We start from the raw sequence: 23,376 nt of genomic DNA, 5'->3' as shown, positions 1-23,376 counted from the left end.
TTTATGTCTATGGAATTATATCATGTTTAAAGCAAATAAGGTCTTGGTCTATATCTTGTTTTTTTACTGCGCATTAGATGAACGTCAGATGGGTAGACATTGCAAGGTTGAGGCTGTAATTGTAGTTTGCTTCACAGCCATCCCCGAGCATCTAAAGCACAGGTGCAGTCGGAAGGGGGGCAGGTACCAGATGTGTCCCAACCATAGCCTCCCTCTGAACAGATAGGGACAGGCATCTCCTCTTGCCTCTCGTATCATTCATGGCTCATTAAGTCCACACTGTACATCTGCTCTGCATTTCCGTGTGATGGTTACTATCAGTAGTTTTACTCACAATCTACTTTGTGCTTTTTCATCTCTATCTTTTGCTCTTCAAAAACACAAATACCTGTTTTCTCCACATCAGGGAGCGTTGCTGCAACAAGGCATCAATGGAGATGAGAGAGAGAGGGGTGTGTCATGGGATTGACCGAATAGGTGTTGGGGGAAATTGAACCTAAAGACAGGATTCAATGATCTAAGTCTTTACTAAGAGTGATCTTACTCTGATATGAGGAAGACGAGTCTCTGTTGAAAAAGGCTGCTGGTATTGTGCAAACTTTTCTCCAGACAATGACAGGTATATTATCCTTAGTGGTTTTTGCCAAATGGGCATAGGGGGATGGACAACTTAGTGGATGATGTTGGTTGGCAATGTTTTTTACAACCATGAGTTAATGAACTATGTATTGACATTTTTTTTGACTTATTTTTGACTGAATCAAGACCTGCATCATTCCGTGTGATGTAATATCCCTACAACATAAAAGTAATTTGACTTGACTATTCATAACCATAAAAACATCTACCGAGCTCTAGTTGCCTCATTTGAACTGATAATTTTATTGTGAATTAAATAAAGACAGGGAAATAATTCAATGAGCCATTCATTTTAATGTGTATAGCATGTATCATCCTCACCAAATGAGTTGTTATAGTGTGCTTTCCCATGATGTGCTGAATTGGGTTTATTAGGCCCTATTATCAAAAAATGTGAATATTTCGGGTCATCAGTAGCACAACATTTTTATCTCTTTGTTAGTCAATCTGCTTATTCAGAAATGTCAGATACTTCTCGACTGTTTGGCAAACCAGTAGCGGCGCAGTTGGTAAGTTACGCAGGCTGTGAAGGGCTGCGGTTTTTAGAAAACATGAAAAATCTGTTTCCATTCTAAGAGTTGTTTTAGAATCCATTATTATTGGCATGGCTGAAATACTTTTGTTTTCTCACTTTGGTCACATAATTTGTCTCAGCCCAAGCCATCCCCCATCATACTTGTAAAATTATCATTGCACTATAAAGTAACAACCACAGTTCAGCAACATCCTGTTCCATAACACTTTCCTGAAAAAAAGATTTGGAAATCTAAACCTACATGTTAAACTGCTTTGTAAACAGGAAGAATTTACTCATGCCATTAGGAAAGCGTAATTGTTCAATTAAAAGTGTGTACAAACGCATTAAAAGAAAAAATTAAGCAAAAGAAAGCAAGCAACCAAAGGGTCAATGAAACTAATCTACACCATCATCTACTGCTACTTATTTTGAATAAAATGAATGCTCATAAATTAAAATAGTTTGTGATTAAAACTAATTCATATTTAATTTCTATTGGAGCTCACTACAGCAAGTATCATTGATGATGTCATGTCCTTGTGAACGAGCTCAGAGTAACAGACACCTCATACTGTAAACTTTGTAAATCTTCCCTGTACTCATTAAATAGTCAACGTAGTGATATTTTGGCGACATGTTCGATTAAGTGCAAATAGGCCGTTAAATCATAAATATTTGTATTTTTTTCCAAACACGCGATAATTAGATACATCAGCCATACATTAATAAATTGTTTACTTGCCTTAGCAGGTTCCTTATTGCGCTAATAGGGCATGACAGATTTTGCTTGTTAATAATTCTGCCTGTTGCCTGCTAGAGATGATGGATGGGGTGCAAACAGCTGTGGTATCAACATGCATTTCATGTAAAACAGGGACATGAAGACATGTGGTGTGTGTGCGAGCGCGTGTGTGTTTGTGTATATGCATGTGTTTGTGTTTGTGTTTTCGCTGCGTTGTTTGGCACATTTTCACGCAGGGGTGTGTTATCCTTGTCTTTTGGAGTCAGACTGGAGGCTATGTCTAATTGGAGTCTTCACACTTTCAGGCTTGACTCACACTGACACACTCGACCTTGGCTCTCCTCCCTTCGCCATGAAAAGGGAAAATGGTGACACAGAAACATGCCTCCTTCTTCGCCGAGAAGAGAAACTTTGTTGCTACTTAGTTTTTTTTTCGCACTGCCTGCCTTTCTTCTGCTCTCGTTGTCGTCTTCAAGACACACTCTTTTCTACGTTTGAAGAGATGAACTTTTCAACCACTGAGGCAAGATCTAAGAGACAAGCTAGAATGTCATAACTGTCTCTAAGCACCACGCTGCAGCTGGACCGATTCTCTATCTTAATTACATGCACAGTATATAGCAGATCACTTGTGGACTTGTGTATTTACCAGCACATAGTACACAGGTACACAGCACATGCATATTAGGGTGAGAGCGAGTGCTATAGAGTCAAACACTTCTACTTCTCGGAATTCAGCCATCAATATACCTCTCACCATACATTTCAGTGCTGTGTCCCTCAGGTCTCTCTCCCCTTTTAGCATCCAAGGGTCCGTTTATGGGCTTGATTTTCTCTTCCCATCAGGCAGCATTGATCAAAAAACACACTTAGGGTTTGTCAAGGTGGACATTACTACTGATGGCAACTAGAACTGGCAGCTACACTGTAAGACCTATGGCCATTATTCACCTGATTGGCCTCTCCTCCATCTCTGTGTTAGGCATTTCATGATTCGGCAGGTATTTATATCCCCACAGGACCAAATCCCCCTCACGGTGTCAGTGGTGAAGTGCATGCTTTCTGGTAGAATCAATTTAGTTATTTAGCACTGAGGAGTGACAGGGGGTGGGTAGATGATTGTAATGATGTGTTATAGTTCAGCGTGGAAATGCACTTCACGTGTTGGCTTGTCTGTCTGCCTGCTGTGTTTCTTTTTTTCTTTAACTTGTCAGCTACTGTTACATTTTCCAGATAAGTGTTATCAAATCATTTCAGTAAGCATTTTATACATTAAAGGTATGATTGTGTTCCATTTCTTGGAACATCAAAGAAAATTTTGCAAAGAATAGTTGAGAAAACAACTTCCTAATAATGTCAAAGATCTTTTTGCAAGCTGTTTTTCAATTAACCAAAAAAATATCGTGAGAGGTTTGTCTAACAGTTCATTGAACTAAAGCATAGTTTCCATTAAGCCACCATGTTTAAGATTAGCTTGCATGTATAAAGAAAAGGTAAAATCTTCATTGCTTTATCAGTGATTTAACACAGCGACCATCCCAAATCAAATACATCTGCCATGTTACTTAAAGCTAAATAATGACTGTGGATTCCTCTGCTTTGACTTCTACATTCACTCCTACTGTCAGTGAGGTGTGGACCAGCCCACTTTGCACTTTATGAAGATCCCCTTTGTGACTGGACAACTTATTCAGCTCAGGGTTTGAAAACTTGGAGGAGTGAGACAGGAGGATAAGGGGATATGTTTTGCATTGAGAATGAACCAGCGTAGTAGCTCATTTTAGAGCAGATTGTGGAGGACTTTGTGGTGCTCAAGACTGACAGACTGACGTACAGACATGTGTGCAACAAATAAATGACTGGATGTTGTGACTCACTGTACAAAGGAGAGCACCAACAGCTTCTGTGTTCTCTAGCAACGTAGTGTTTTGTCTGTGTTTGCCGGCTGCAGCCGCTTTGGAGTTTTTGTTATTTATAGATACATTTCATGCTGCTTTATTCTGCTGTTAATTCCATAAGAACTGGCTGGTTATTTGCTTTATTTAGGTCAACATCACTTCATAAGGTACCAAGAAACATGTTGTATTGTACAGGTGTTTGCATTTATTTGTCCATCCCTTTTATGTCAGTATTTATTCGGTCAGCAAGCCATTAAGTGCTATGACTGGTGTATGGTCTATTGTTTCCAACCTGGAAAATGTCAGCAATTCCTCACTATTCACATTGGTGTCTGAATCAGCATCAAGTGATACAATAAAGCTCCCTGTAATTATTCATTCATTAAATGCTATTTTAAGTTATTTGCTCCTGGACACATAAAATGGGCCATTAAAACAATTTTCCATAAGTCAAGTGGGCATCATGTGAGTACTGGCTCATAGATTTGCATATGATGTGAGTACTAGGTTCACTAAAATTCACTACAGCTCCACTTTTTTCTCATCCCATAACATTTAAATTTATTACAGTGCTCAGACCAACCATTTATTAAATATATTAACTGCAGTTCTCACCAAGGAACAACCTATATGTAGGTTTCATCCAGTCGCCTTAAAATGTTTAAAATTAACTTGTCTTAACTCAGAGTACATTTTAATTGACTTACAAAATGTATAATAATTAAAGTAATTTAACTTTTTTTGTAATTCATACTCACGATTAGCACTGCACTTGAGTACCATTTTCCAGGACTCTCTCCAACCCTGTGAATAACTTAACTCTACCAAATACTTGGTTAATGTACCATATCTAAATGTGGCTTTATGTTGTTCATCAATGCCAATTATTCATCAACACCCTTCCTCCATTCCGGCAAGAGTGAATGCTGGGTTGCTTATTCACATGTTTGCATTGTTGATGTAATTGTGTTGATAATTTCACTGATGAAAGTGATTAAACAGCAGAGATTGGGTTTTTGAGAAAGCATGTTGTTACCAAGGAGACTGCGACTTTTAAATCCCTTCCCTTGTCAATGTCCGTACGTCTGTCTCTGAGCAGGAAAACAACATTCCTTTGCACCCCATGTTTGCTTTCACTTGAGTCCCATTGGGCAAACGCACTTAGTCTGCGTAGGCAGATGCACTCTGTAAATAAAGGAGCAACATACAGATGTAAAACTCTTCAGTAGTAGAAGTAATAACAGAGCAACAACGGTGTGCTTCACTTGTGGCCCGGGGCCTGCAACTTCACATCGTAGTCCAGGCATCATGTGTGAAAGAGATTGACGGACAAGCAGCTTCAAATTAGCAACTGCCTCTTCAAGCAATTCTAATACATGTACCATTTGATGTACCCAAAAAGAGCCTTGGAAAAAAAGCAAAGATTTGTGTTGTGAGGAAGTAAAAGTAATTTTTTCCTCTCTGCTCCATATTCACATTCTTCACTCACCAATCTCATGCGTTTTAAGAATGAGGCTGGAGTACACGAAAGGCTGAGCATTATAGCTACTAGCTGTTGATGTCAGTCACAAAGGGTCACTCACACCCCTTGTGTGCACTTGCGGGTGAACCTCTCATTAGCTCTAAATAGGAATGTTGTGGTTGTTGATGGACATGTGTTCAGTTAGAAGTGGGGTAAAAGGAGGACACAGGGGTAAAACCAAGACCTTTTCTCTCTCACACTCTTTGCCAGCCATCCAGGATGAGTTCAAAACAGACAGCCACTGTGTCCCTAAATGTGTCCATGTAACCAGGAGTTGGCATAATAGACCCGCCTCATTTGTTTCCTGGGCGTACAGTGACACAGTTCACCATGACCTCAGCCTTGACAACATGTGCTGGTGCCACGAACTGTCCCTTGTAGTGGGGGTATTTTTGAAGGGTGCCCAATCTTTTCAGAGGGCATTGTGACACAGATTAACATTGTGATTCTTTGTGTGTGTGTGTGTGTGTGTGTCTGTGTCTGTGTGAGTTTATGAGCATGCAGAGAAAGTTGTGTAAATGTCAGGGCTTCTGTACAGTGACCCGTAGTTGTGCTAAGCACCCCTTTAACATCCAGAGAGGCATAGAGAACAGAGGGGCAGGGTTTTTTCTGTCTCCAACTTTTGTTAGATACATTGTTTACGGCATTCCCACATAATTGAGGACATTACTCTAATTTCCGTGAGACTTACACAAACCTTGAAGATAACTACTACTAGCCTAACCTTTTCCCTAACAATAACCTAATCTAAGCTGAAGCTAATACAACACATACACACAATTTTGTTTTTGTTGACATTTTTTGTGTCAAAGTCACATTTGTTCACCAACGGCAATACAGACAAACTAATCAAATGGTAGTGATATTCTGCAGTCCCAGGGAAAATTCTTTTTGCATTTCCTCTGAAGATTGGGAAAATAGAGTTAACAATGTCTCATTACATTCCGACTAAAAGAAGGGACCTTTGGGACAGATGAAGAGAAGTACCCTTGTTCTGTCGTGTCTCACAGAGAGGCATAGAGGAAAGGTCCTCAAGAATATCTTCCTCGCACTTGGACATGAGGCGCAATTATTCCTGCCTCGATTTCTGCAGAGACGCACAGATACCTGTCATGTTGAGTGGGTTTGCAGGCTGTGGGCGTCGTGCCAGGGGAAGGTCAGAGTGCCCATCTTGTTTCCAGATTTGTCGACTCTGCTCCTACATGTGTTTTGTCAGTGCTGTGCGGTCCAGAGAAATCCTGAAATGGTAGTGCTGATTGCTATGATTGCCGCAGTCCTGTACACAGGGTGTATACTTTTTCAGGCAATGTGTTAGTCAAATCATTTTGTTTATTGTATCTCAATTCAGTTGCATGTTTTTATGGAAACAAACAACAATGATAAATGCAGTTTGACTGGTAATTACAGCATCACAGGCCGACTTTCTTCTGTAAAACACCCTAAAATAAGCTGATGCACAGAGAAAAGCTAGCACATAGAACATAACACACTTTGTATTCAGAGCTCTACACATCTGTCTCTGAGTCTGTTCATAATTCATACAGAGTAGGCTACTAAACACACCATGAAAGTGGGTGCCAGAATGAGGAGGGTGCTCCCAGAGGGATTCCGCTCCTGCATTTCCACCTTATCCATACCTTTTCTCAGGTCCCATCTGTTTGCCTGCTCAAATCCCCCTGGCCTGTGCTAAACACAGCGCTGCGCTCTCCTCCACGCTTGGAGAGGGAGAAACGAATGGGCAATATTTGGTATTTAAATGTGGTCTCTGTGATGCATGGTATTGCTCTTATGAAGCTATATCCCCAGAGTAACATTTAGCTATTGCTGAGCAGGTTACACATACGGCTGGGTGAGTTAGCGGCACCCACACACTCTAAGTTGAACAGACTAGAAAATGAATAGCAGAGGAGGTTGAGAGGGAATAAGTAATGCTTCACCAGCAGGCTCTCGTTGTTGTGTATATGAGTTACTTTGTAAGACAGATTTTTCTCTGAGGATGCTCATTTCCTCATGACTCAGTTCACTTTGTGAGGCAATTACCCTTCCAAAAATCCTGAGCACCCAGCCTTGTCAGCTTCAACACAATACAACATACAGGCGAAAACACACTACTTCTGTCAGGTTGAACGACTGATTATAGATCTGAAACCAACGCCATGATGATCACTGTACGCTCACACCTCAGGAGAGGGGCGTTCTCTTGTGTTACAATTGAGACACTGTCAAACCAACTCCCCGCCGTGCCTGACAGGTGCACGGAGTTAGGGTTTTCTTGATCCTCAGCGGGGGCATTGGGCAGGATATCACGCCCTCTGATCCCACACACTCTGTCCCCTGCCGACAAGGACGAAGCCTGCCTTTTTGTTTCTAACCCACTGTTGACAAGTACCTCTTACTGCCATGCGGTCTCCTGGGGCAGCTGTCATGGCGAAGAGAGCACCCCATCCTAGACTACACTGTATAAAGACCTACAACTCTTTTTACACCCATTACTAACATGGAGAACGTTTTCCCAGAGGATGTTTTCATAACCCTAGCAGCCAAGTTCAGTTTGAACATGACAAATAAATTCAAAAGGAGGTTCATTATGTGACCAATTAGAGAAGTGGGGCTTATCTCACTTGTCTCGGTTGTAACATAAGCATTTGATGGGCTTCGGGAATAAAAATGGAAATAGGCATTTTGTATTTGGTCTCTAATTAATATTGTAGTATAAAATGTGAAAGGACTAGACATTCTGTCGAAGCAAAGTTAGACCTGTTTATAATATTTAATAAATACAGAGTGCACTGGGACTGACGTATATCACAGCCCTTCAGAGAAACTATTACTTTAGTGTCTTTCTCTCTGCTGATTCCCGGTGATGCATTTATGTGGGCTGTTCCCAGTTATTGGAGGCTAATGAGGAGCAGAAATGTGGTTTCTGCCCATCTCTCCTATCTGCCTGCCTGCTTGTCTCGGCTGCTCGGGGTTGTCACGGTGCTCTGAGCTCCTGATGTGGCGTATTAGGCAGGACAATCGTTATTAAGCACATTTTAGGCTCAATTACCACTCAGATGCACAGCCATCAAGGCTCCACTGCGGGCTCCCAACAGATGGTTACGGGGCGTCAGATAGACAGAACTGGTGATATCTTCATCAGACTAGGTGCTGTAGTGTAAAAAAAGAGGAGCGTATTGCACCAAAACAAGCCTACAGAGGCAAACAACCACAACAACTGAAAATCCTTACTCAAATACATTGTGTTACATGTTGTCATTTGCACAAATACTTTATAGCAAACATGTTCAGACAATCTTCTTCATTCATTTCTGTGTTGGTCATAAAACATTATGTTTGTACTGGAACTTCAATTACGAGAACATTGTCAATCCATAGATTGACTTTTACATTATAATGTAAAAGTGTCCAGTCAAGGCTTTGTGTGTTGTGCGGTTTAGAGAAGAGACATCACATTGCCCTCAGTTAGAGTGACTCACAGTGCTTTACAGACAGCCAAATTATATAAAGATAATCACGTTCAAAGATAAGCCAGCTGCAGTTCCCCCCTAGTGCATGCAATGTAACTTAGTCACTTTAGCCTGTCAGGGGGAATTACCCATGGTAGAAGTTGAAATCTAAATCTATAACTTAAGGCAAAATTCTGAACCCCTCCACTTAGAGGAAGAAGCCTTGTTGTCAATCAGCATTGGACTCGTGGGCCTACAGCAAAAAGGTTACCATGATTTAAATTTGATATACTCCAGTTCCATATGATAATGTTCAACTTTTATCTTAAGAAAAGTTGAGATCTAAATCTTGTCATAACCGAAACACAATTACGAAACTGTATCCAATGATGTTTCTACTTTTATTTGTTGGATTTCATTTTTAATAATCTCCCTTTTGCAATTCGCTTGTGAGATTGTAATGTAGCGTTATATCCACGGCACTGATTCCAGACATTTAATAAAATCAAACATTTGATTTATTCACATCTATTTCCAAACACTTTCCTGTGATGAGGCAAATATGAAAACAACCCAGAGAGCTGCATGGTTTGGATGATTATGATAATGCTGATCTGCTAATGTCATTTTGACTGTGAGGCTGAGCGAGCTCTCATAGTAAGTAACTGTCATCGCAGCAAATCAAATTAAGAGCTTTGGTTTGTCTCCAAAACAACCTAGAGATATAACAGTGACAATCTTTGAACTGTAAATCACATTTGAGAGATGTTCACGTCTCCAATTTGCTGTGTGGTAGCTACTTATCAGAATATCTCCCGTGTGAAAGTGAGTGTGTTAGAGAAGCTACAGTTAGCCTATTTAACCACCCACCTGCGCCCATACCACCCACATTAGCATCTGAGTCACACACTGCCTTCTCTTTCAGAAGGGCTGAGCAGGAGAATCAACAGTGCAGCACAGGACAGCTCAGCTCGGCGTACGTGTGTGGGTGGAACAGCCTTATGGCTTCAGTCATTCAACCAACCATAAGGGCATCAAAGAGATGAGGAAGAGAGAGGGAGAGAGAGAAACAACTCAAAACGAGATGTCAAGCAAAGAATCTGAGAATATGAGGGGGAGGCGAAGATCCATAGACAGAAAGTGAAATAAGAAAGCCAAGGAGAATCAGGACAGACAGACCAGACACCAGAGGAGAGAGCATATAGAGAGGAGAATGCACAGCAAACAAAAGAAACATGACAAACACCCTCTTCTCTAAGTCCACAGCCATGACACACATGCAGCCGCTTGCTGAGAGTGGTAATATTACCTCCACCGAAACTCCACTCATATGCCCGAGAACTTCCTTCGGCAGGATCGCTGCCATGAGCACTGAAGCTTTTGTTCTGCCAAATAACATTAGGAGCTGGGCAGGCAGAAGAGACAAGGCCCGCTTCTGAGATGGCACAGATGCCAGCAGAAGAATGTGCGAGACCAGTTAAACACAAACAAGAGGATTGCATCGAAGTGACAGAAGTGACAGAAGTGACAGGTAAGCTTCCCATGGTGGACACTAATGCTATGGGATTCTGTCTCATGCATATTGTAGAAACTTACAGTGTGTCAACATTGCTCTGAGTCACCAGTTTGATTTAGGAATGTTTATAACTTGAACGTCAATTTATTTATCGACTCATTGTGGATAGCACAAGGAATAGGTTATTAAAGCTACGACACAATGTTTTCTCAAGTTTTGTGATCAAGCACGTCCCGGATTTTCCTCACATTTGCAGAGTTTTTGACAGAATACTGAAAGTACACACCAGTACATTCCTTCTCCACCTCATCTTCCTGCATTTTCGCCTCCAAAGCGCATCATTTGTGAAGATGTCAATTCCCTTCTGCTTTGACTGTAACAGCCATACATGTAGCTCTGAAGAGCAATCCACCACTAAGCTCCTCTACACATTGAGCCTCTCAATTCTCAAAAATTGATCCTATCTTACTTAAAATCAGGCCTTGCCTGACTGTCAGCAAAAGCAGACTCCTGCTCTCTTTGTGTCACATATCCTTGTATTGTGCGTTCATTTCAAATTTCCTCCAGCATTAAATAGATGATACATCTTTTCAGCTGACTGTGGGACCAGTATGTCTCAAAAGCTCCCCCTGATCCCATCAAGGAATCTTTGTTTTTAACTGCTGACTCTATAATGCTTCTGTCTGAGCAAAATGTGGATGGATTCCTAAGCCATGTAGAGAATTCATGTTGTTCCATCCCCATGACTGGTTGAGTGTTTTGTGTTAATGTGATTAGTGAGACATTAACGCCTCCATGCTCAACCAGGCAGACACAATAACAGGCTTGCCATGGAACAACTCTTTCTTTCTCATATTCTCCATGGAGGCTGCAACCAAAACTGTGATTGTTTGAAAAAATATTGTGGGTTTTGTCATGTCAATCATTGTAAGGGAATCTGTAAATTAAAATGGAAACCAATATCTACATAAGTCAAATCAATAGGTGCACTTAATTGTGCCATATAATGTTTATTTGAATCAAAATAATTCCATGCATGTTTAAATATTGTCAACTTTTCTCATCCAACATTGGTGTTTCAATGTTCAATATTATAAGTAGGATTACTCATATGCAGACAATACACCTCTAATATGTACCATACAGACTGCTGTTTCCTGAAAGGAAAAAAAGTAAACTTCACGTGGTTTACTTCATGGAATTGTCTTGATCTTGAAAGTACTTTACCTTTTAAAGCACTGTCAAAAGAACAAATGAAGGATGAGAAGTGTGTTCCAATACTAGATTAAAAACTAAAGGGAACAGAGGGGCCCTAAAGTCTGTAACGATCTGCCTGAGTGACTGGTCAGCTGAGTCAGTGATCTCTTTTACATCCCTCGTTAAAACATACTTTTATCCGAGAGCATTTTCAGATTTTTACCTTCTATTTTATTGAAATTCATTAAACGAAATTTTCTGTCCTTTAGAGTTCTTTTGAATGAATGTTATCTTTAAATATTTGTGATTCCTTCATCTTAGCTTTACTCTTTTTATGATTTTATGACCCATTTAATTTTGCTGCCCTTTGAACTTTGTAATTTAGATTTTAAAAAGTGCTCTATAAATACAGTTCATTTGTATAAAGTTATGAGGCAGCTGATGCTACTTATTGTTTGATGTTTCTTATCAGTTGTTAAATTTACTAAAATGCATTTGTGTCATGTTTCTGGCTTTGTTGTATATCACTAGATCAGTGATAAGGAAAATTCGACATGTAAAACAGTACACACATACATTTTTGCCAAGGTGGCTGTATTTCACTAAAATACCCTTGTGGCCAAATGTGTAATAGCAGCAACACAGAAGGGAAAATTATTTACGACACCATCAAATTCTATGTACTGTGTATGTATTCCATAGGCTTTATACACTTCCTTTGGTTCTTCAAAATTTGAAACTAAAATGTTCCAGTTCAGGAGCTGTCATGTTGTCTATATTTATAAAGAGTCTTTGATGTGTATTAAAATGTGTATTGATACAAAACAATAATTATATTATATGAATCATTTCAATGTTAATTTAACAATGTTTTGCCTTGTAGTCATTCATTTTTCTGCTTCTAACATACACCACATATATAGAGTCAAGATACACATGTACAGTACAGGTTATGTGTCTTTGGCTGCAATGGAAGCAGTCCAATAGGGGGATATGATTAGGTAGTGAGTGTGTTCACACATTACTCACTGCAAAAACGTGACCTTTCCCCTGTGTCTGTATCTTCAATCCTACAAGGGTTATCTCTTACACAGCTGCCTGCTTATTTAGCTGAGCATGAGCCAATTGTAAAGTGATCTGCCCAAAATGTATTGTCAAAACAATGGAAGTAATTTTTTCCCTAGTTACTTTTTAGATTTACTTGTTTTGTCGACAAAATGTGACCAAAAGGCATAATTATGTGTGACAGGGCACAGTGTGTTAATGTCTACATATATGAGCGCAGAAGGCAGAATGATGACGACGCTGGAATAAAATAGATTAATCTTGAACTCACTTCCTTAGAAGAACTCTCTTGGCTTTCACTTCACTCCTCTGAGGACTGTGCATACTCGGAGCCCCCTATCCTCCCACCCATCCATATCCACCTTGCCATCTTCCTTTTTCCACTTCTTCCCTCTCTTCCTTTTCCAGCCCCCTCAGCTACTGTAGCTACCCAAATCCTCTTCATCACACAGCACAAAGAAACGCATAAAGAAATGTGGAAGAGAGGAGGAGGTTAGCCAACGCATTGAAGGAGGTGCAGATTGAGAGGAAACAGGAAGGAGGTCTACTGGGGCTGGAGGGGAGGATAGAGAGAGGGTGAATGAGAAAAAAGTAATTTAAGGTTAGGGGGCTGGTAGAGAGTCTTAATATGCAGACTCTGAGGGTCACTGTGTAGGCAGTAGTGTGTTGTTTGTTTTATCAGGGCCCCACTGGCGCTACGGGATGGGGTTTGACTGAAGGCCAGTGGCCACAGCTTGCCATGGATTGTAGTGATGAATGTTCAGAGGCAATCTAGGACACTGCAATAGAAACACCATCAATTCAGAAGCCGTATCACAGCACGACTGGGAGGAACTGCAGTGTGGAATGTGTCTTTGTATATATGTGCTCATGTGTGTACCTACAAATTCCATTGTGTTTAAGAAAATTTGTGTGTGTTCTGAAACTCATATGGGGGGGAAAGGGTTAAAGCATTACAGCTGTCTTTTGGCTGTGGGAAGTAGCTGAGCGGTGCTTCCCATTGGTCATTCCCATGAACCCTTACCCTTAAGGGGCATGGTGGGAGGCAACAGTGAGGACAGGGGAGTGTATCGCCACTGACTGAACCATACACGGCCAAATTGCTGGTCAGACGTAGACAAAACAATCTGTGCATTTTTATAAAGCCATTCAAATTATAAATGGCATTGATTGCACCCCACATGAATCATAAACATACACCAAAACTTTATTTGATCATATACAAACTTTCAGTAAAACCCAGAATATGCCCATACTTCGCTTTTATTCACTAATTTCTGCAATAATGATTTATCCCTGGCTTGACCCAAAGTCTCAACTCCAGCCCTCATACCTGCCACATCACCAGCCACTCAACAGGTTTTGCTAGATGTGAGGTCTGCCAGACATTCTATGCGGAGGGCATGATTAGGAAGAGAGGGCTGGGCATTACACTTCTGAAACCAGCCAGCCACAAAAAAAAGAACCAAGTGGTGATAAGCACGTCATGGATTTTACAAGCTTGTCACAGTTTTACCCCCCATCCCCTGAAGCAGAGCACATTTACTGTGAAGGAAACAGCACCAATAATCATGTTGCCTTTGCCCTAACTGTATCAAAACGTTGTTTGGGGAGCTTCAAGAAGAAGCTAAACTTCTCAGTCCCTCACTGTCACAGAGATAGAAAGGATGACTTCACAGTGCTTTTCCTGAAGGAGAAATATCTTGGCTGCATGTTTCTCTTCCTGGCACTAGCAACCTGGATGTATCCACTTAGGAATATAGCCCGTGAAAAAATGTTTCTTTAATTTATTTGATCACATTAAAATTGGAAACAGATTTGTTTGCTGTGACAATGTTTGTAGAGTTAGGGGCAGCCAGACTGTCTCCCACAGTGGCCTGTTGCATGTGTATGAAGCTACAGACAAGTTGTCTGTAGGCCTGTACAAACACTGTACCTCACCAAGCCCTGTCAAGGAATCTGTCCTGTTCGTTTGGGCTTAGGAAAACATCGCATATATGGAATTTTCCTACCTCACCATTAACTATTATATGTTTCAACCTAGAATCCAATTATGATTATTAGAGCTTTTTTGATTCATAGAGCAATCATGACCACAACATTTTCCAAAAAGTTCCTCTAGCAACCTCCCAAAAATATTCCACTGTTTTGAATGTATGGTTAATGGGATGATCAAAGGCCTCTTTGATCAGTGAGCCAAAATACCCCTCTATCACCTCACAAGTGGTTAGCTAGCACGAGCCACAACTCTTCAAATGTATATCCTGTTCCTGGACAACTGATGGACTGTCAGCGAAATAGAAAACTGTAGAATCAATTTATTGTTACTAGTAAGATCCATGCTCTTTGCCGACACCTTATGGAGTCTGCTCATACCATGCCAGTCAGGATGAATGGTGGCCTCTCATTTAGTGTGGTATTTCTTGGTATTTTTGAATTCACACTCAACTTTCCCACTTCAGAGACAGTTTTAAACACATGACACATTCTCTGCTATCAAAACAACACAGGAGACTCAATGAGTGACGGCTAACATTCTCACATTCTTTACATAGCTTGCGCATAAAGGTCATTAACAAATAGAAGATAAAAAGAATCTCACAATGGCACAAATATAAGTACACAGCCTTGATTAAAGAGGGGAAGTTTAGGTGAAACCTAAGACAAACTTTGATACAAGGAAGTATTATAAAACTGGTAAAAATCCTCCTTGAGTTGGTGGTGATGTGCAACGTGCTGTGGCTAACGGGCTACTATTGGATCAGATATAGTTACTTAGTCTTTAAAATTTCAAACATGCAAGACCATTGGCCACCTTTAGCTAAATGTGTAAATTAGTTTTTTCAGAAAAAGGCCATAGTTGCCTTCATTTAAGTATTTTAAAGGGTATAAAGCAAGCTTCAGTATAGTGACTATGCAGCACATTGTCCTACTTGGTCAAATGCCATCTAATGAGGAGTAATGTTTAAATTACTTTGAGTTGACTGAACATCAGGCTTTAATCATTTACAGCTTAATATGTGTTTCAGATCTTAGTGTCACATTAATCAAATTAACTAACCTATTTCACAGATGACAACAGACCAAATAACAAAGAACAATGCTTTCAGTTTTCTTAGATAAAACGTTCAAAACTGATTTCATGTTCCAGCACCAAGATCTTGTTGTATAAACTTGCAAACTATGTCGTGAATTTGAACTTTTTCTTTCATCGTATATGGGTAAACAAAAAAAATACTCTGAATGTGGAAGGGTGGGGAGAAAGGTCTCTGGACATGTAAATTGTCGGGTGCACAGGACGAAAGTTTGGAATATATGTATATTGAAGATCAGGCTGAGAGACCATGCACCTCAATGCGACTGCCAGTCTCCTGCGCCAGAGGAATATTATGGCTCTGGCGGAAATTAATTGTGGGCACAGAGGGTTCCTCGTGTAGCACAAGACAACACTGGTGTCAGAGAGGGAATAAGGGCTGCTGCTTCTGGGCACAGGCTCATGCCAAGTAAACATTAGGACTAAGCCGCCAAAGGAATATTTTGTAAGGTGTCTTTGAGGCCTCACCTAGAGGTTCTTTGATTCTTATTCAATAACAAAAATAAAGACTTCTTGATAGTTTCAGAGTCCGAGCTGTAGAGACAAGAATTGGTCCTGACAAGAAAAACACCTCATAAAAATGAATGAGGCCCTAAAAGGCCTTAAAATTGAACTGTGGATTATGAAATGGAAAATCCTGAACTGAATTCTTTCATATTCCAGCAGGTCACCAATGAATAAAGCCAGCAGAAGAGGCATTACTTTTCTGCGTACACCTAGAGGTTGAACCTTCATCTTTGTTATCAAAATATCGATCCACTGGAGCATTCATTTCCAAAAGAAGTTTAAAAGAATTGGTAACCATTTCATCCCTACTGTTAGTTAGACATCCAAACTTTTGGAGCTTTTACCTTTGGCGAGACATCAAACTCTTAACAGCGAGTGTCCCTCCCTACTTGCTGATAAGGGGATAACTGGGGCTCTCTGGGAGTATACAGCAAGGTCTGTAAGTGGTCAAGTAGACTAAGGGCCCATGTAGTGAAGCTACTTTACAATGACCACCACAGTAATGGCCTAGCAGAGCAGATATCATTATCATTATCTGTCATTATTGAAACAAGTGTCAGTCACCAAAAATACTATATTTGGACATAGGTATGGTCAGTGGTTGGTCTTTATATATATATGGAAGTGAGATTACATATGCATTCAAAGTGCACTCATTTCTAAATACTTATAAAGCTGCATATCAGACAATTTCAATCCTATGGTGGCACCAGAACTGCAGAAAAATGTGATTTGTTAGAATCCAATCTGATGATTTCAATTACCAAGTTCAGCACTGCTCAGACTATACCATATGTTTGTGATTCTTCATCACATATATCTGGAAATGTCACCTTTGTATCTCACCTTTAGGCCACTGGGAAAAAGCGCATGAAGGTGCCAAACTGTCACCTTTTTTGTCACACTGGGACTCCTTCGGCATTGTCCTCACTGAATTATATTATTCACTGGATCTGAGGGATCTGTAGTGCATATGGTTTTGATCGTCATGTGACTTCTTTTTTTATTGGTGTAAAATGGATTCTCTCCAAGAGAAAGGGAAAAACATAAAGTAGGTTCTATGTATTAATAAAGGAGGGGACTTTCCATAATGAAGTGCATGGCATTGCTGGCTTTATAGTTGAGAAGCACATCTTGGACATAACTTTTGTGATCATGAAATTAAGAAAACAGGAAATGATGATAATGACCCTTTTCAAATGTCAGATACAAGTGCTACTTCCACTATACCCTAGCCCGTCAACCAATGCAGTGCACGGTTGCCTGCTTTGTAATGTGTTGCACCTTGAATTGTCTTGTAATGGCTTTTGGTTTGACCAATGTGTTCCAGGCTTTACTAATGACAAGTTGAAAAACATGTCAGATAATACATTATCTTTGAACACATAAATTTAAGAAAATTGGAATGGAGGCCCTCTTTGCTTGAAACGATTCAAGAGAACTAATAAAACAAATTAAGCAGCATAGTCAATGTTTTTTTCTGCTATTCATTCGAAGTTCTACAGGGCTAAGGCTGGACGAACTAACAATTTCATGATGTCAAAAAATCCAACTATCAGCTGCTAATCCAAACTTTTGTAATGCCTTGTTTGGTGCTTCTCATCTTAACCCCATCACAAGTGTAATTTCACACATCCTCAGCATTATGCTCCTCTGTGCCACACCTGCACTACTTACAGATCGGTGGTGCTGATTAAAAAACAACTGACATCAGCAGTGGAAAAATGAACAAACGCCTCTTGTCACACCTCCGACCCCAGGGTGAAAGAGTGCAAATGAACGAGTGATCAGTTAGCTCACTATCCAATCATCTGTCTAATGTAACTTCCCTTGTCTGTGCTCACCTTCGTCAGTAGCACAGGCTTTTACAAAATGTCAGGGACAGTATGACAGTACCCATCAAGTATGCTTTCTCTTCTCACACTGCCTAATTTTCTCCCTCTACTCCCCTTGCCTTTCTCTGTTCCTCCATTACCGATTTATGCCTTGGCACCCTATGTGACAAATGTGCTTTTGACACTAAATAAAACATCAGTTAAACCAATTACAGTGAAGAAGGTAAAGGAGCAGCAGTTTCTTGTTAATTGTCATTTCAAACTATATTAAAATTTGATTATTTTACTGGCTTAGACCCGAACTTTTAGGCACTGCTGAATTTTTAATGCAAAAATAAAAGATGGATAAATTTACATCAGGACCATGATACAAGTATTTTATGCTAGCATTCGGACGCATAACTACACACTATGCAGTTGTTCATGAAATCAAGATTTGGAGAGGTACATAAAATAAAGCAGAATAAAATAAATAGTGCAAATAAAAGGAGCATGCAGTGCTATGTATCAACGTCGCTGTGTTCAATTTGGTGTCTTAAAAGTTCATTGAAAAGCGAGTGTTGGCTGCCAAGCTGAATTGCATTAAGACACTACACACAAACTATGGATGTCTTGAAACTAATAACAAGCAAACATGGATGTTTATTGGAGTTTACTGAGGCCAAAACTTCTCTGCATATTCAGAGTCATGATAATGGAATGGAGCTTGTTTCAGGGTCCTGTTGATACACATGCTAGTCCAATTGTTAATAAGTCTCAGCTGCCACTCATAATGTTACACTCCATTTTTACGCTAACAAGTAACTAATTAATACCTTGAGACTGTCATGTCATCTATCAGGTCATGACGTAGTCATTAGTGCAACCCCCAAGCAGATGTCATGTTTCTAAGACACAGGATCTCCAAGACAGAAATTACCAAAGTCCAATACCAATTTTTTACGACAATTTATAGAAAACCATTGTCAAACCATAAAGTTAAGAGTAGATAGAAATAATTAACTACCCTGCCCTGGCATATGTGTGGTTGTGTGTTTGTGTGTATAAAGTAGCTATGCATGAATGATACTTTTTATTTTTAATGACACTTTTTTTCAAGTTATTAGTTAGTGGAAGGATGGATATCAGCCAAAACCTTTTCAATAAATTGCTGTGTAGGGTCTTTAACAAGGGTTTTACTAAAGCAATTTTGAAGGGGTTTGGGGAGATTTCAGTTTGAAGAGGACATGACTTAAACCACTGTTGAACACCTTCTTACAAACGTGCTGTAGGTACGGGGTCAGTACATTGTGTGGAGGAGTTACACTACCTCGTAAACCACACTTAAAGTAAAACAACTGAGTTTTGTGAAGGACTGTTTAGGTAATAAAACAACTTGGCCAAGGTTTGTGAAAAATCACAGTTAAATGTCACAGAAATCCAAATTGACTGCCCTGACCTTCACACCCTTCCTTTGTGCTGCACTATATGAATTTTCCACTTCCTCCTGAATTGCTACTGAAAGTTGACAGGGAAGATAAGCCCTATTGTAAAGTATGAGAAATGACAAAGAAGGAAGATAAGTTAAATTAGTAAAAACAGTTAAGACATGGCACAGCTGAATTTGTTTTATATTAACATATGTACATTATAACAGTTAATTGATACTTTAATATGCATATTATTTATGGCTCGTTATTTTTTATGTTTTGGCTCAAAGTCAACAGAGTGAACATAGTTGGAACAATTTTAGTGTATGAGCAGTTTATCTGCTGAATTGGAGCAGATCTCACACCGTGAGTGGTACAAAGATTTATTGATAATGAACCCACTAACAATACTGCAGGCTACCTTTCATGCCGCTGGACAAAACCTGCTTCCATAAAAAACATCTTACTCATGTGAGCTGCTGTTTATACCAGGTGGGACTCGGCTCTGAGCTTTTTACCCAAGACTTTCTGAACAATTAATGATATCAGTAATAGCAGTACTCAAAACTATTTTCAATTCCTCGGCTCCTTGCTACCAACATAACACGTACACACTGTGTCTCACACTGTAAAGAAATACATTCAATTTACACACAAGTAATGCAACACATCCAGCGTACACTCCACAAATCTCTGATCACACAATGTCCCTCTGGATACCACAGGAGTAATGAGTCACATCATCGCCACATCATTGTTTGACAGTACAATCTAAATGGCTTCAATTAATTAACAACTTACTCCATGCAATAATTAGATGTAGGTGATTTGTTTCATTAATGCAGTCTGTTTGTTTCGCTATCTTGACTGTTGTTACGAGGGGCCCTTGGGAATTTTTGAAGAGCATTACGCAGTTGCAGAATTTGAAACGAACCAGACTAGTTGACAAAACCTTTGAGAGGATATTGGAAACATTTGATGAACCAAGCTAATTCACAAGCATACCAGATGGCTGCACACGTTATACAGACATATGAATTATCCAATCCATCCAGCTATCGATTCTTTCTTCCTTCCTTGCTTCCCTCCCTCTTTCCCTTCTTTAGACTTTGTGAGGAAGCAAGATACCTTGAGACAACCCACTCAGCCCCGGGAGAATGTGCAAACTCCACACAAATACCCTGGCAGAAGCAGGTTTCGAACCAAACATCTTCTTGTCGTGAAGCTGCCCCTATCAAAACCATCCATGCTAATTTGCAATACATTCTACATCCAAAGCTAAAGCAGCATCATATCCAATGCTTCCTTGAGACAGTCCTATGTGGGATGGTTGAAAACCAATGGGAAACGGTTGAACTCACCCAAGCTCAGAGTGGAGCTATACATGATGCACAGTACAGTATGCAGGGCAGACAGCCACACCAAACTTAATGACATTGGCAGAACTTCATGCCTTCACCTGCTTGATACCTTTGCTATCATGGAATTGCAATATTTGTAAACACATGCAAATGTACAACAGAAACAAACTTGACAAAGGTGAAGAGCTTTTATTAAAGCGATATTTCACCCCAAAATGGAAATGCTGTCCTTATCTAATCACCACTATGCTGATGGAGGGGTGGGAGAAGTGTTTGAATCCATAAAACACTTTTGGAGATTTATGGGTAAACAGCGTTGCAGCCAAATCAATACAATTGAAGTAAATGGTGAACAATTCTTCATATGTGGAAAACAGAAGAAAGAAAAAAAAAAAGCCATACTGCTCCTCTTGTGTCTTCCAAATGTCCATAAGACCTGACATTCAAATTCAACCTGAAGCAGCGTGATTACATCATGTTTTGAGACTAAATGATCGCTGATATCCTCCTAGCCCGGAGCCATGTTCGGCGCACACACAGCATTAGTTCTTGCCCAAGGGGCGCAAGAGGAGATCAGTGAGAACTTGAGATAGCTGATATATGTATTGCCATTTCTGGTAGCATGTTAACATAGGTGTGCAGCTAAGTGTTCTGTGGACTCAAACACTACACCCACCCCTCCAGCGGCATAGTGGTGAGGAGATGAGTGAATTTTCAATTTTGGGTGAACTATCCCCTTAACATGAGTGAAGAGGAAAAGTTTTATGGATGGACAGCAGAAAATGCTGCATGTCGTCCTGTTTATGAGAGTAGTGGTTTGTTTGTAGTAAACAAACAAAGGTCAGTTGTGCCAGGTTTTCCGGGGACAGCTTTTACTGGTTTTAAATATTGGATGTCTGCCGTCGCTTAAGTACTTGGCGAATACATTTGTTGAAGTAAATAGACAGTGGACAGTGCTTGCTGTAGATGCCTTGTATAAGGTGATGTTTTTTGTTTCTGTGATTCTAAAGCATATTATCAAAGTGTGCTATTAAAGAGAACCATACATCTATATCTATGTGATATTGCATTACACAATACCATAGCTGCTTACATGAATATCTTAAATATTGAGAGTTGCATGAAGCATGTTTTCTACAAAGTAAGAGGGAAAATGGCGCTGACTCAGGATTACACCCACTTTCTCCCTCAGCTGGGTTCTGCTCTAGTGAGCAACAGTCACCCAAGTGAATCTGACTCGGCTTGACCTAAGACAATATTCTCTCACCAGGTCCAGTTCCACCTCACTGGGTGCATATCGCCACTTATGCACTTAACAGTAGCGTGCTCTCCCTTTTCTCCTCTTCATCTCCTCCGTCGATCCTGGAGTTGTCTCAACAATTTCTTTTTGCATCTCACACTCCTCCCATCACTCACCCTCTCCACTCTCTCTTTTTACTGTCTTTTACTCCAACTCTCTGTCGATTTGTGCTCATAAATTCTTCACTCAGCAGCCTCTGTCATAATTTAATAATCAGAAGTAAGAAGCAGAAGAATGTTCTCCTGTTCATTTTTTTTTTATCCTTGAGATTTGCACAGTCATATACGATAATATTAATAGGGGTAATAGGACATCACAAATGGAGAATTTAAAGAGTTTAAAATGATATATACGACCGTCAGAGGCAATAAACAGTGAGGCAACGGAGCAATAAGGAAAGAGGAAAAATACAGTGTGTCTGACCGTTCAACTTAAATCAAAGCTTTTGCTAACATGGCATCACACGCAGAGACGTGCTAGTGGTGCACAGATTGCAGTTATACTGTACCATCAGACAAGCGGTTAATCCGCAGGTCGGGTCATAAAAATAGCGGATATGTAGAAATAACGGGATGAAAGTGTCATCATACATCATTGTGTAAAATATTAATTACATTCTCTAAAATGTCAACGACAAAGAAAATCTTGTTTAATCCTACAGTTCGCAATTACTAGTCAATGAAAACATCGGGCGCCAAGGCGCATCGTGCAAAGTGCAGTCAAATGTCCAGGGTTCTCTCCTCAGTCAGTCAGCACTCATAAAACCGTCACTACACTATTGCAGGGTGGGTACTGTCCTTAAAGGTTCAGTGTGAAGGTTTTAGATGAAAGGAATCTGTTGGCAGAAATTTTATATAAAATAATCCTAGTGATGTTTTCACTAGTGTTTCATTTAAATTGTACGTATTGTGCTTTTCTTCACCCTTCAATGGGCCCTTATATCAAAATACTTTATATTAACATCGGGAGCAGGTCCTCTCTACTGATTTTACAGTAGTTCAAACTGTACAAACTAAACACCTTCTGAGTTTTTATGACAACTGAAGGCATCCTGTCACCACTGTGCCAAATGTGACAATGGCGAACAAAAACACGTCCATAGGTTTGTTTTGACTAATAATTGCACACATACCGTCAAGCATACGTGAGGATCGCGTCATAGCCAATCCGCGCATCTCTAGTGCACGCACATATTAACACGCCACCTTGACCTGACTCAACAGCTCTGCAGCCCTTGCGGCTCAGGTGACGACCACAGTGGCAAAGTCATTGCAGGGTCTCCAGCTAATGGTACTAATATTTGTGTGGGCCATAAATAATGCTTA

This window comes from Platichthys flesus, chromosome 3, assembly GCF_949316205.1.
Source record: "Platichthys flesus chromosome 3, fPlaFle2.1, whole genome shotgun sequence".
Taxonomy (NCBI): domain Eukaryota; kingdom Metazoa; phylum Chordata; class Actinopteri; order Pleuronectiformes; family Pleuronectidae; genus Platichthys; species Platichthys flesus.
Note: the sequence above shows the minus strand (reverse complement) of the source record.